Below are 15511 nucleotides of genomic sequence, written 5' to 3'. Positions count from 1 at the left end.
CATTGTGATAAGGAAATTAGGTAAGCACTCATCCTTATTATACTTCTTATTATTATATTTATCATTATTATTATAGCCTAAATCAAGGGTCAGCAAAATATGACCTGTACGCCAAACCTAGGCCTTCCATCTTTATAATCTTTGTAAATAAAGTTTTACTGGGACATGGCCATACCCACTTATTTATGTATTGTCTATGGCTGTTTTCACACTACAAAGGCAGAGTTTATTAGTGGAGATGGACTGGTCCTTTCCAGAACAAGTTTGGTGACTCCTGGCCTAAATGGGGATGGAATCCTACTTTACCTTTATCAAAACTTGGTTTAAACAGCTCTGCTTTGTACCAAGATATTAACATTTACAACCAGTTCGTTATAGTCAAGAAAGGAGTTGTGCTTTGCCAAACTTATCAGGACAAGTTGCTAGGGATCTACTTGGAAGTGAAGCAACTTCCCTCCCAATCCCGAGATGAGGGTGTTGAGGATAGGGGTCCCCAGTGAGTTCTGAGATCAAATTCCCAGAAATAGAAAGTTACATATGGCCCCATGATGTTCAGGTATGCAATGTTATGTACTAGTCCATCCACTTTCTCTTCTCTTTTTTCCCTCTAGTCTCTTATCCTGGTGTCAGCCTTTTCCTTGCAATACTGGATCAAGGCAGGGGACAGAGGTGTGTTTCCAGGGAAGGCAGAGGGAGAAGACATTTTCTTTGTTAACTTGAGTGGGGCTCAGTGTCAGATTTACTCTTCAAAGCATCTTGATTCTTCAAAAAGTTATTTGAAACTTAGTTTTGTCTTTAGAACCAGTAAGTGCTTCAGGAATTTTAGTCTTTTTAGACAGAGTTAATTGATTTCATTTCATCCCCATTTCTTTAAAAAGTGGACATAGTTCCAAGCCCTTGAATAAATCAGACTTGGTCACAAAGGAAGTCAGGCAGGGGTGAGAATAGAGATCAAAAACCAAAAATACTAGAGGTTTACATACTCTTTTCTGTTCTTTAGTTTGAGTTGATTCTTGTGGGGACTGTGTCTCTGGGAAAGCTGAGGCTGTAACAGTTCTTGGTAATGGTTGCATTTGACTTCAGAAACACACAGCAGAATAAGAGGGAATGGAGCAATAGATGTGTTTAATTGATTAATGCTGAGTGAATACCTACTACGCACAAAGCATTGTGTTCATCTAGGTATTTTATATGGGCTCAAAGAGTTTCTGAACCTACATGCAAAACTGTATTGACTCTGTGTCCATAATTCAACTTTTAAAAAATCATGACTTTAGTGTTTTGAAAAGAGAATCTTGAAACGTTTCTTAGTTCATTCATATTTATTTGGTTTCAGGAGAACAAATGTATTTTCCTCTTATTAAGGATATAATTAACTAAACACCTTTAACCTAGTTTATAAATATTCTTGTAATCTGGGTTTTCTAGGAAAGATCCGATTAGAAATCAGTTGTTTCTCACAGAAGATCAATTGTTTCATAGAAGTTGAGAGTGAGTCAGATGTATGAAAACTTCTCTCATATCAGTAGAAGTGATATGACTTTTGCCTTTGCCTAGATCCAAAGACAAACTAGGTCCAAACACTTGAAGAGCTGACTGGCTGAGCATCTGGGTCAGGGTGAGGTCTTAACACAATCTCTGAAAGCCTTTGGCTCTCTCTGTAGAGCCAGAGCAAGATGACTTCTCAGTCTTGAGGGACCCTGAGTGTGTGACTCCTCCCAGGAGATGCCTCCTTGTCTCCCATTTTCCTAGTCTTTCCCTTTCCAAAATATGGTTTTCAATCCTTACCCCAACTTTATCCGTACCGAGAAAAAGTTCACTTATCTTGTTAGAAAAAGAAAGGAAGGGCTTCCCTGGTGGCGCAGTGGTTGAGAGTCTGCCTGCCGAGGCAGGGGACACGGGTTCGTGCCCCGGTCCGGGAAGATCCCACATGCCGCGGAGCGGCTGGGCCCATGAGCCATGGCCGCTGGGCCTGCGCGTCCGGAGCCTGTGCTCCGCAACGGGAGAGGCAACAACAGTGAGAGGTCTGCATACCACAAATAAATAAATAAATAAATAAAAAAGAAAAGAAGCATAAAACAAAGGTGTGTTTTTGAAGGGGTGTACGCTAGGCTGCATTGTGCCTGTTTTCTGGTTGCGTGAAAGTTCTTTCTGTACCTTCTCCCCGCTCCTTCCATCTCCCTCCCTCAGCCCACCTCAGTTGAGACTGGCTCCCGCCAGAGCATGTAACTTCTTCCTGTCAAAGCTAGCTCTGGAGAGAAGGTAAAGTCATTCGTGCTGAGGTAATAATTAGTATCAACCTTTACGAGTAATCGCATTTTATCCCAGGAAAATCTCATTAAAAGGTGAAACTACAGTATGAACTTTGAGGCTTTAGACAGTAGATGGGGAACTCACCCAAGGGCAGTAGAGCTCCCTCTGTACAGTGAAAACAACAGTCTATAGAGGCTGCAGTTTATTGCAGTTAATCTCAAATATGAGATTGTAGGTGAATACAGGATTATAATTTAATATCATTTTAAGAAGAAGGAAAAAAGCTGTCACCATCTAAACTGGTTTATTCTAGCTTTTTCGAAAGCTAGAGATTTAAAGTCAAACAGGAGAGCCAAAGAAGATAATCATCTTTTAGTGTTTCAGAAGATTTTAATCCCTTTTGGCTTTCCTCCAAGGATATCTGAACAGAACATTAAGTAGCTGAAAAGCAAAAGTTTTCAGTGTTTCATAACTGCAATCAGTCTTATGCATTAATTTTGAGGAAGGACAAATTATAAAAAATTAATTATAGTAAGGCAAGTAGCTCTATGGCTCTGCGGGTTTTTCATTTTCTTTTCTCCTTCTTCTTTCTTCTTCTTCTTCTTCTTCTTCTTCTTCTTCTTCTATTTCTTCTTCTTCTTCTTCTTCTTCTTCTTCTTCTTCTTCTTCTTCTATTTCTTCTTCTTCTTCTTCTTCTTCTTCTTCTTCTTCTTCTTCTTCTTCTTCTTCTTCTTCTTCTCCTCCTCCTCCTCCTCCTCCCCCTCCCCCTCCTCCTCCTCCTTCTCCTCCTCCTTCTTCTTCTTTTTGTGGGAGGGGATGAGAGATTTTGTTTTAGTTAATGTTTTTGTTTTTAAAATGAGGAAACTGAAAATGCTTCCCTGGCCCACAGCAAACTTTCCCATAAAACTCTCTTTGGGGCTTCCCTGGTGGCGCAGTGGTTGAGAATCTGCCTGCCAATGCAGGGGACACGGGTTCGAGCCCTGGTCTGGGAAGATCCCACATGCCACGGAGTGGCTGGGCCCGTGAGCCACAACGACTGAGCCTGCACGCCTGGAGCCTGTGCTCTGCAACAAGAGAGGCCGCAATAGTAAGAGGCCTGTGCACCGTGATGAAGAGTGGCCCCCGCTTGCTACAACTAGAGAAAGCCCTTGCACAGAAACGAAGACCCAACACAGCCAAAAGTACATAAAAAACAACAACAACAAAATACTCTCTTTGGCCACAGACTAAGTACAACACACATAGTGCCAAGAGGGGTTTTATGGCTTCCCCTTTTTTCCCCTGCAGACAAAAAAATGAGCACAGGATCAAAATAAATCTAGAATGAAAACCATATTTCCCCCTCATTGGTTGAGCTTCTACTCTCTCTTAATAATCACTACAATGGTTTGGTTTTGTCAAAAAGAAATCAAATAACCAAACTACCTTCTTTCTCCCTGTGCTTCCAGAAGAGACAGTAAACACAGGGAATTCTGTGAGCTGATCTGCCATTGCTGTTTTGGTCAGGCATATTTACAAACCTCACTGATTTGGCCAGTAGCTCCCAGGCAGCCTCCTGTGAGCCACAGCGTTGGGACCTTCCTTCTGAAGGCAAGGATAGTGCCCTGTCCAGCAGGCTCTTGATTACAAGTGCTGATCACTTCTGGAGCAGGGTGATCCTGGCTAGCTGTCAGCTTCAGCTCCAGCCCTTGGAACCCAGACCCATCAGCTCCTCATAACACTAACATAGCAATCCTCTCTGCCGATTGGGTCAGTAACCTGCCCAGAGAAATCAGATGAAATAGGGGCAACGTTTTTTTTCTACCAAGGGTAACTGATCCATGCAGATGCAATTCAGGGAAGTAAGCCAATGCTTTCTTGGAATTCTCATTTTCTAATTTTAAGCAGTACTGACTCCCCTCTTTCCCTCCTTGAACCTCATCTTCCTACTCTAGAAAGTAAAGAGGACAACTGATTATTTTAAGCAAAAGATATTTGTTTTTGTGTAGTCACACATGCTCCATATTTTGGATATAAATGTCACATTTAAATTTCATGGGGATTGGGGAAAAATTTTGTAAGTGTAAAAATAGTTGGGGGGTGAAAACCACAAAATATCAATAGACTTTAGTTTGTAAGAATTTAATACTACACTATGGCAAGAGAAACTATAAATAAAATCAAAAGTCAAATGACAAATGGGAAGATATTTATATTACATATAACAGGCAAGGATGAACATACTTTATAAGTAAGAAATTTTTACATAGCAATAAGAAAAAATTCCCTAGTATCCCATTATAAAAGTGGGCAAACAAGGCAATCTTGAAAACAAGCTAAAGAACTTAAACTGCCAGATATTCTAGTAAATAAGACATTATTATATTGGTTCAAGGATACACAAACCAATCAACCACTGGAACAGAATGGAGAAAGAGAACCACATATGCATGGTCACCTGATTTATAACAAAGGCAATAAATAATGTAAGGCAGAGGGTAAAAGACGGTTTTTTAATTAAATGGTGCTGAGTGAATTGACAATTTGTATGGAATAAAATGTATCTGAACCCTTACCTCACACCATACACATTAAACAACTCCAGATGGATTCCAAATCTAAATATGAAGGAGAAAAAAAAACTTTCAGAACATCTTCATGGTCTTGGAATGGGTAAAGATTATTTAAACAGTCACGAAAAGCACTAACCATTAAAGAAAAAATTGATAAATTAACCATATTAAAATTAAAAACTTCTGTTCATGCAAAGATACCATTGAGAAAGTAAAAAGAGAACCCATAGAGTGGGAAAAGATATTTGCATGCATGTATCCAACTTACTGGATAGAAAAAAAAAGCAAAAATTTGAACAGATACTTCACAAAAGAGTATATCTAAATGGCTAATAAACATATGAAAAGGCACTCAATATTAGTCATCAGGAAAACTCAAATTAAAACCACAATGAGATAGTGTTACATACCCACCAGAATGAGGTATCACTTCACACTGGTCAGAATGGCCATCATCAAAAATTCTACAAGTATCTGTCCAGTTTTCCCAGCACCACTTATTGAAGAGGCTGTCCTTTCTCCACTGTACATTCCTGCCACCTTTATCAAAGATAAGGTGTCCATATGTGCATGGGTTTATCTCTGGGCTTTCTATCCTGTTCCATTGATCTATCTTTCTGTTTTTGAAGATGTGGCACATATATACAATGGAATATTACTCAGCCATAAAAAGAAACGAAATTGAGCTATTTGTAATGAGGTGGATAGACCTAGAGTCTGTCATACAGAGTGAAGTAAGTCAGAAAGAAAAAGACAAATACCGTATGCTAACACATATATATGGAATTTAAGAAAAAAAAAATGTCATGAAGAACCTAGGGGTGAGGCAGGAATAAAGACGCAGACCTCCTAGAGAACGGACTTGAGGTTATGGGGAGGGGGAAGGGTGAGCTGTGACAGGGCGAGAGAGAGTCATGGACATATACACACTAACAAATGTAGTAAGGTAGATAGCTAGTTGGAAGCAGCCGCATGGCACAGGGATATTGGCTTGGTGCTTTGTGACAGCCTGGAGGGGTGGGATAGGGAGGGTGGGAGGGAGGGAGATGCAAGAGGGAAGAGATATGGGAACATATGTATATGTATAACTGATTCACTTTGTTATAAAGTAGAAACTAACACACCATTGTAAAGCAATTATACTCCAATAAAGATGTTAAAAAAATAATAATAAATAAAAATAAAAAAATAAAAAAAATAAAATTCTACAAAAAGTAAATGCTGGAGAGGGTGTGGAGAAAAGGGAACCCTCTTGCACTGTTGGTGGGAACGTAAATTGATACAGCCACTACGGAGAACAGTATGGAGGTTCCTTAAAAAACTACAAATAGAACTACCATATGATCCAGCAATCCCACTACTGGGCATATACCCTGAGAAAACCATAATTCAAAAAGAGTCATGTACCACAATGTTCACTGCAGCTCTATTTACAATAGCCAGGACATGGAAGCAACCTAAGTGTCCATTGACAGATGAATGGATAAAGAAAATGTGGCACATATATACAATGGAATATTAGCCATAAAAAGAAACGAAACTGAGTTATTTGTAGTAAGATGGATGGACCTAGAGTCTTTCATACAGAGTGAAGTAAGTCAGAAAGAGAAAAACAAATACTGTATGCTAACACATATATACGGAATCTAAACAAACAAAAAAAGGTTCTGATGAACCTAGGGGCAGGACAGGAATAGAGACACAGATGTAGAGAATGGACTTGAGGACACGGGGAGGGGGACGCGTAAGCTGGGACGAAGTGAGAGAGTAGCATTGACATATATACACTACCAAATGTAAAATAGATAGCTAGTGGGAAGCAGCACAGGGAGATCAGCTCGGTGCTTTGTGACCAGCTAGAAGTGTAGGATAGGGAGGGTGGGAGTGAGATGCAAGAGGGAGGGGATATATGTATATATATAGCTGATTTTCTTTGTTATACAGAAGAAGCTAACACAACACTGTAAAGCAATTATACTCCAATAAAGATGTTAAAAAAAAAATCCCCACTAACAATATTAAACATTGGTAAGGATGTGAAGCAACTGTAACTCTTGCACCTTGCTGATGGGATGTAAATTGGTTATGACCACTTCAGAAACAATTTTGACATTATCTATTAAAGTTAAATATGTGTATACTCAGCAATTCTACTTCTAGGTAACTAACCACAGAAAAGTGGACATGTATTCTCCAAAAGACACGTCAGAGCAGCACTATTCATAATAATGCAGAATAGGAAAATGCCCAAATGCTCATCAATGGATAAATAAATTGTGGTATAGTCACACAATGAACTCTAACAGCAATAAGAAGAAACAATCTGCAACTGTATGCAACAATATGAATGAATCTCACAAACATGTATTGCGGAAAAGAAATCAGACTCAAAAGAGAGCACACCTTGTGATTTCATTTATATAAACTACAAAAACAGGTGAAAATAATCTTTCTGTTGTTGTGCTAGTGACAGTGTAAATCACGCACTTTGAAAGGTGTTTTGGCAGAATAGATCAAGAGTCAAAAATTTCATGCCCTTTGACTGGCTAAACTCGACCCTAAGGAAAGAATTATAGATGCCCATGTAGATTTACATTAAAAGATATTCATGCTAGAGTTCTTGTAATAATAAAAAGTTGGAAACTCATAAATATCTATAATAGAGATGTAATGAAATAACTGGTATATCTGTATTCATGAACTATTACATAGGCACTAAATATCATGTTTTTGAATAATATTTAATAATATTCAATAGTCATGATTTAATGTAAGGTAAAAACTGTAGAACATTAAACTATTTATATGATGCAGTCCCAATTTTATTGCATATGTATACTCACAAACTTATATATACATACATATGCAAAAGAAGGTAAGAAACATACCGCAAGGTCAATAAAGGTCATTGTTGTAAAGTGGAATTAGAGCGTTTACATTTTCTTCTTTTAAGATTTTTCCGTGTTAGTCCCTATGGCTAATAGGGTTCTCTCATAGCCTGCAACCGATTGCTAAATAGGACTCAATATCTCTTTTGTTCCCCAGGAGGATTCCATTAAGACCAAGTGTTGATTTGTATTCAAGATTTTATAAGAAGACAGAGGAGAGTTTTACACTGTACAGTTCACAACCCTTCATATATTTCCCTCAGGTGTGCCTCGTGATGGCTAATTTTATGTGTCAACTTGACTGGGCCATGGGATGTCCAGATATCCAGTTAACATTATTTCTAGGTGTGTCTGTGAAGGTGTTTCCTGAAGAGATTAGCATTTGAATCCCTAGACTGAATAAAGCAGATTCCCTTTCCAATTATGTAATCTGTTGAGGGTCTGAATAGAACAAAAAGGTGAAGGAAGGGAGAATTTGCTCTCTCTGCCTGACTACTTGAGCTGGACATAGGTAGTCTCCTGCCCTAGCACTGGAAGTTACTCCATTGGCTCTCTGGTTCAGGCCTTTGAACTGTACTAGAAGGTATACCATCAGTTCTCCTGGTTCTCAGGCCTTTTGACTTGGACTGGAACTACATCACCAGCTTTCCTGGGTCTCCAGCTTACAGATGGCAAATAGGACTTCTCAGCCTCCATAATTGTGTGAGGCAATTCCTCCTAATAAGTCTATTTTTATATCTCCTATTGGTTCTGACTTTCTGGAGAACCCTGACTAATATATGCTTCATCTCTCCCTTCTCTCCAGCTACAAGCTAAACAAGGTTTCCTTTTTGTTGTCCTTTCCTGGGTAGCACTTAGACAAGCTGGTACCTAGATAGGCTGATTTCTGGCTTCCTCAATTCCAGATCTTCCCCATCTCAGGCCTCAGAATCTCTCTCCTTTTTTATACAGAAAAAATTGCTTCTCCAAATATGCATACATCCACCACCAACTCAGCAAAACAAGCAAAAGTTCTTATCAATTTTCAAATTTTCTACAGTAAGTTCATATTACTTTCAGAATCAAAACATTTTGAATTACTCATAGCAACTCATAGCAAATTTCCCAATAGAGGGAAATTTTTCTCTAGGCAGCAACAGTGTTAATGAAAATATGTAATGTGTAAGACCAAGTCTGACTGCTTAAAATTAACCTTAAGGCCAGAAATTCCTCAACTTAAAAACATATGCACATCAGGTACACATTTATCTGATCATTTGAATTATATGTGTAGCAGTTCCCCTTGGTGAGGGCAGAGATTGAAGAATTATTTGTATTAGCATTAGCTTTTTGTAACATTGATCAATAACTAGATGAAACAGTTAATTCTGGACTCAGAGAAAATAGTGGCATGAGCAAGCAAAACAATTAGGTGGTTTGAAACTCATTTCTGCTTAGTTTTTTATTAGCAGCACAATTTTCTTCCTAAATTTAGTCACACTGAACAATGCAGGATGCAGTTGTACCCCATTCATTCACCCATCCACCCAGGAAACTTGTATGCCCTTCTTTTATTTATTTATTTATTTTTTTTTTTGCGGTACGCGGGCCTCTCACTGTTGTGGTCTCTCCCGTAGCGGAGCACAGGCTCCAGACGTGCAGGCTCAGCGGCCATGGCTCACGGGGCCAGCCGCTCCGCGGTATGTGGGATCTTCCCGGACCGGGGCACGAACCCGCGTCGCCTACATCGGCAGGCGGACTCTCAACCACTGCGCCACCAGGGAAGCCTGTATGCCCTTCTTATATGCCATGCACTATTGTAGGAGGTCGGGTGCAGAAGTAAAAAAGGTGTACAAGGTCTTTCTTTTATGGAGCGTATGGGGAAGAGAGAGTATAACACAGGGGAAATATATATATATATATATATATATATATATACACATATACATATATATATAGAGAGAGAGAGAGAGAGAGAGAGATTGTCATATATATTTCTATATTCTCTAAATCTTGCTCTCATGGGACTTGCCATCCACTGTAGCAATAGGTTTCAGAGCTTCAGGAGGATGGATACCTGCTTTAAAAAATCATTACTCAGCTCTTTTTCCAGTAAAAAAAAAAATTGTGGTGAAAACCTGGTGTCATGAAAAGATGAAAGACTTTCTAAATTACTTTACACATCAATGACTAACCTGAAGGACTCAGACCATACTATTTCTTTCTTTCTTTTTTTATTATTATTTATTTCATCTATTTATTTTTGGCTGCATTGGGTCTTTGTTGCTGCGCTCGGGCTTTCTCTACTTGTGGCAAGTGGGGGCTACTCTTCGTTGTGGTTCCTGGGCTTCTCATTGCAGTGGCTTCTCCTGCTGTGGAACACGGGCTCTAGGCATGCAGGCTCCAGTAGTTGTGGCACGAGGGCTCAGTAGTTGTGGCTCACAGGTTCTGGAGTGCAGGCTCAGCAGATCTGGTGCACAGGCTTAGTTAGTCCGCTGCATGTGGAATCTTCCTGGGCCAGGGATTGAATCCGTGTCCCCTGTATTGGCAGGCAGTTTCTTAACCACTGCGCCACCAGGGAAGTCCAGACTACACTATTTCTTCCATAATGTGAAGTATACTTCTACCCAAAATTTGCTGCCCTAGGCAAAGAAGCCCAGGGACCATCAGTGCCACCATGCTGGGAGGTAAAGGAGAGGGCTAGGGCTAGGAGCTTCAGCAGACTGGGGAAGAATTGGGGATAGAATAAAGAGAAATTCAGAGGTGGGGAACATTAGCACCAAGAACACATCATTGTGGTGACGGGGATCCAGTTATGGTTGCCAGCATATCAACCACAATAGTCAGACAGGACTAGCTTTTCTTCAGTTGTCTCCAGTTCAGAAAACTGTCTGATTGAATAGGAAGCCCTATCATGGGATTCTTAATAATTTTTAATTTCTGTTACTTCTTTCCACTTACAATTTTTTAGTTTCACTCCAATTAAGTTTTGACTATGATCCAGCCTTTAGGTATATGTATAATTTTTATGTTAGTAGAATTCATAAACTTTTGGATTAACTTGTTGGCTATTTTTCCTTTTGACTGTTAATTGACATCAGGGCAAAAAGAAAATGAGAATTTTGCTTAAGAATGGAGGTCAGATGGAAAAGAGAGGAAATTTGGAAGTAGAGGGCATATCATGGGAAAGGTGATAGAGGGGACATCAGGAGCACAATGGACACAACCAGGCCCACTTTTCCAGGGTCAGATCAAGAAGGGGAAAAATCGTTAGGGCCAAATCTCTCCTAGTCAGGCTTCTTTTGGTAAGTGTTCACTCTTTAGGGGATAAAATGTCCAATATTTCATATTTTTTTTCTCCCTCTGTTCTCTTCTGAGATGGTGAACTGGCTTACAGAGGAGGGATATCACTTACATGACCACATGGCAGTGGAGGCACTGGGACCCGTATGATGTGTGTGAAGTAGCATCTCATTGTGGTTCTGATGTGCATTTCTCTGGTGACTAATTATGCTGAGCACCTTTCATGTGCTTATTGGCCAGTTGTATGTCATCTTTGGAGAAATGTCTATTTGGTTCTTTGCCCGTTTTGGAATTGGGTTGTTTGTCTTTTTGTTATTCAGTTGCAAGAATTCTTTATGTGTTCCGGATAGTCCTTATCAAATATATGATTTGCAAATATTTTCTCCCATTCTGTTTGTTGTTTTTTCACTTTTGATGGTGTCCTTTTGTTCACAAACATTTTTAATTTTTATGCCAAATTTATCTATTTTTTCTTTTGTTACTTGTACTTTTGATGTCATATCTCAAACTCTATTGCCAAAGCAAAGGTTATAAAGATTTAGTCATATATTTTCTTCTAAGAGTTTTATAGTTTTAGCCCTTACATTTAGGTCTTTGGTTTACTTTGAGTTAATATTCATATGTGGTGTAAGGTAGGGATCCAACTTCACTCTTTTGCATGTGGCTATTCAGTTGCCCCAGAATGATTTATTAAAGAGATTATTCTTTCCTTATTGAAAGGTCTTGGCACAATTTAATTGACTATAGGTTTATGGATTTATTTCTGGACACTCAATTCTATTCCTCTGAATAATACAATTTTAATAAATTTCAATAGCCACATATGCCTAGTGGCAACCATATTGGAGAGCACAAAATTAGATGAGTTTTAGTTAATTCAGTTGTGCAACCATCACCACAGTCCAGATTTAGAACACTTCCATCATGGGATTCTTCTTTTTTTTTTTTAAATTAATTAATTAATTTATTTGGCTGCATTGGGTCTTCGTTGCTGCACGCGGGCTTTCTCTAGTTGTGGCGAGCAGGGGCTACTCTTCGTTGTGGTTCACGGGCTTCTCATTGCGGTGGCTTCTCTTGTTGCAGAGCACAGGCTCTAGGCATGCGGGCTTCTGTAGTTGTGGCATGCAGGCTCAGTAGTTGTGGCTCGTGGGCTCTAGAGCGCAGGTTAAGTAGTTGTGGCACACAGGCTTAGTTGCTCTGCAGCATGTGGGATCTTTCTGAACCAGGGCTCGAACCCGTGTCCCCTGCATTGGTAGGAGGATTCTTAACCACTGTGCCACAAGGGAAGTCCAATATTTTTTTATTTTATTTATTTGGTTACTCCAGGTCTTGGTTGTGGCAGGCGTGCTCTGTAGTAGTGGCATTTGTGCTCCTTAGTTGTGGCTCACAAGCTCCTTAGTTGCGGCAGGCGGCTCCTTACTTGTGACGTGCAAACTTTTAGTTGCGGGATGCATGTGGGATCTAGTTCCTTGAGCAGGGATTGAATCTGGGACCCCTGCATTGAAAGCGTGGAGTTTTAACCACTGCGCCACCAGGGAAGTCCATATGTATGTGTGTGTGTGTGTGTGTGTGTGTGTGTGTGTGTGTATACCACATCTTCTTTATCCATTTATCTGTTGATGAACACTTAGGTTGCTTCCATGTCTTGGCCATTGTAAATAGTGCTGCTATGAATATTGGGGTACGTGTATCTTTTGAGTTAGCATGTTCTCCAGATATAGTCCTAGGAGTGCAGGATCATATAGTAACTCTATTTCTAGTTTTTTAAGGAACCTCCATACTGTTTTCCAGAGTGGGTGCACCAATTTACATTCCCACCAACAGTGTAGAAGGACTCCCGTTCCTCCACACCCTCTCCAGCATTTATTATTTGTAGACTTTTCAATGATGGCAATTCTGACTGGTGTGAAGTAATACCTCATTGTAGTTTTTTTTTGTTTGTTTTGTTTTTTTGTTTTTTGTGGTACGTGGGTCTCTCACTGTTGTGGCCTCTCCCGTTGCAGAGCACAGGCTCCAGACGTGCAGGCTCAGTGGCCATGGCTCACGGGCCCAGCCGCTCCGCGGCATGTGGGATCCTCCCGGTCTGGGGCACGAACCCGTGTCCCCTGCATCGGTAGGCGGACTCTCAACCACTGTGCCACCAGGGAAGCCCCATCAGTCTCTGTCTTTTAATGGTGTATTTAGATCATTCATATTTAAAATGATTATTGATATAATTGGATTAATATCTACCATATTGGCAACTGTTTTCTAGTCATTGCACTTGTCCCTTGTTTCTTGTCTTCCCCTCTTTTTCTGCCTTCTCTGTTTTTTTTTTTCTAGTTAAACAATGATTTTATTGCTTGAGTACATGGACAAATTTATGCAACCAGGGCAGAGGCTGTGGATAACTAGTATCTCCAAATTGGTGGGGGGGTGGCGTGAGGGGAGGACTGGTTTGGTCTTACAGTATTGAGCCAAGCTGTGAATGCAGCTCTTAATCAGAATCAGAAGGAATTTAGCATCTTTATCCTTTCTGTTTCTCTGAAGATGCTTCTGAACAGCAACAACTTTCTTAATTAAATGCTAGAGGTACTCAGGACGATCAGGAGGAAGTCCTTTGGACTTAAGAATTCTCAAGATTTTATTGCCTGTCATAAAACAACACCATGTGAGACTCTCAGGATCACCCTGAGGCAGGCCCTTCTTGGCCAGTTTGTAGATCTGCTCCTTCCTGTTGTCAGAAGTTAACTTCAGCCAGGTGGGATTGCTGCGGTGGTAGGCCAAAGCCGACTGGGACAGGCCCTTCCCAGGGGCCTGCATGCAACCACGAGGGCAGCCAAAAAGAGAGCAAGGGTGGGAGGCAGGAAGCCACCCTGCACACAGGAAGTGACCTCACACAGTCCTGCTTCCTCCCATCCTGCCTTCTCTGTTTTTAATTGAGCATTTTATATTATTCCATTTTCTCTTAGCACATTAATTATACTTCTTTAAAATTTTAAAAAATGCTTGCCCTAGGGTTTGCAATACATATTTACAACCAATTTAAGTCTACTTTATTTTTTAAATTTTTTTAAAAGGATTTTATTTATTTATTTGGCTGCTTTGGGTCTTGGTTGCTGTGTGCGGGCTTTCTCTAGTTGCGGCGAGAGGGGGCTACTCTTCGTTGCGGTGCATGGGCTTCTCACTGCAGTGGCTTCTCTTTGTGGAGCACAGGTTCTAGGCGTGCGGACTTTAGTAGTTGTGGCTTGTGGGCTCTAGAGAGCAGGCTCAGTAGTTCAGAGGCATGGGCTTAGTTGCTCCACGGCATGTGGGATCTTCCCAGACCGAGGATCAAACCTGTGTTCCCTGCACTGGCAGGTGGATTCTTAACCACTGCGCCACCGGGAAGTCCTTAAGTCTATTTTAAAATAACATTGTACTGCTTCATAGGTAGGACAGGTACCTTATAACAGACTATTCCTGATTTTTCCCTCTTGTCCCTTATAATATTGCTGTCATTCATTTCACTTATTCATAAGGTATAATCAACCAATACATTATTGCTATTGTTATTTTTGAACAATATCTATTACATCAATATCTATTAGATCTAATAGATCTATTAGATCTAATAGCAGTTATCTATTAGATCAATTAAGAATAACAAAAATATAAGATTTTATTTTACTTTCATTGGTTTCTTCTCTAATATTCTTCTTTCTTCAAATGTAGATCTGAGTTTCTGATCTATACATTCTATAGTTCTGTATATATGATCTATATATTCTTCTCTCTGAAGAGCTTCTTTTAACACTCCTTGCAAGGGCAGGATGACTGGTGATAAATTCCCTTGCTTTTCTTTGTCTGAAAAAGTCTTTATTTCTCCTTCACTTTTTAAAAACATTAATTAATTAATTTTTTTTTTTTTTTGCAGTACGCGGGCCTCTCACTGTTGTGGCCTCTGCCGTTGCGGAGCACAGGCTCCAGACGTGCAGGCTCAGCGGCCATGGCTCACAGGCCCATGGCTCACAGGCCCAGCCACTCTGCGCTGCGGCATGTGGGATCTTCCCGGACCGGGGCACGAACCTGTGTCCCCTGCATCGGCAGGCGGACTCTCAACCACTGCGCCACCAGGGAAGCCCCCTATTAATTAATTTTTTAATTTTTATTTTATTATTTTTTTATTGGGGTATAGTTGTTTTACAATGTTGTGTTAGTTTCTACTTCTCCTTCACTTTTGAAAGATAATTTCACTGGATACAGTATTCTAGTTTGGTGGCTTTTGGTTTTGGTTCAACACTTTAAATATTTCACTCTATTCTCTTCTCACTTACATGGTTTTTAAGGAGAAGTCTGATGTAATTCTTATCTTTGTTTCCTATAATTAAGGTGATTTTTTCCACTAGCTTCTTTCAGGATTTTTTTCTTCTAAAGGCAAGTATCAGATTTGTCTAAACAAAAATAAAAAAATTTTATGATCAAGAAAGACAAAGCAAAGTGAATGCCACAATGATAAAGACAAAGGACAGGGGTCTGGCAGAATGGAAGGCCACAGGGTAGGGAAGGTGCCAGGAA

General features: G+C 40.0%; 1 long non-coding RNA gene and 1 pseudogene across 12 annotated transcripts in view; both read right to left on the bottom strand.

Moving 5' to 3' along the window:
• The window catches only part of LOC125960884 (uncharacterized), a 323923-nt gene that overhangs the window by 27334 nt on the left and 281078 nt on the right, over positions 1-15511 (bottom strand). For 11 of the 12 annotated variants that reach the window (XR_007470997.1, XR_007470992.1, XR_007471000.1 and 8 more), the window contains one exon: positions 4809-4850. The exons of the other annotated variant lie outside the window; for it this stretch is intronic. This is a non-coding gene — a long non-coding RNA (uncharacterized LOC125960884). The remainder of the gene's footprint in view (positions 1-4808; positions 4851-15511) is intronic. 12 annotated transcript variants of the gene reach the window in all.
• LOC101271081 (40S ribosomal protein S13-like) lies at positions 13336-14943 on the bottom strand (annotated as a pseudogene).

Source organism: Orcinus orca, chromosome 13 (genome assembly GCF_937001465.1).
Source record: "Orcinus orca chromosome 13, mOrcOrc1.1, whole genome shotgun sequence".
Classification (NCBI taxonomy): Eukaryota; Metazoa; Chordata; class Mammalia; order Artiodactyla; family Delphinidae; genus Orcinus; species Orcinus orca.
This window is presented reverse-complemented; position numbering and strand designations above follow the sequence as displayed.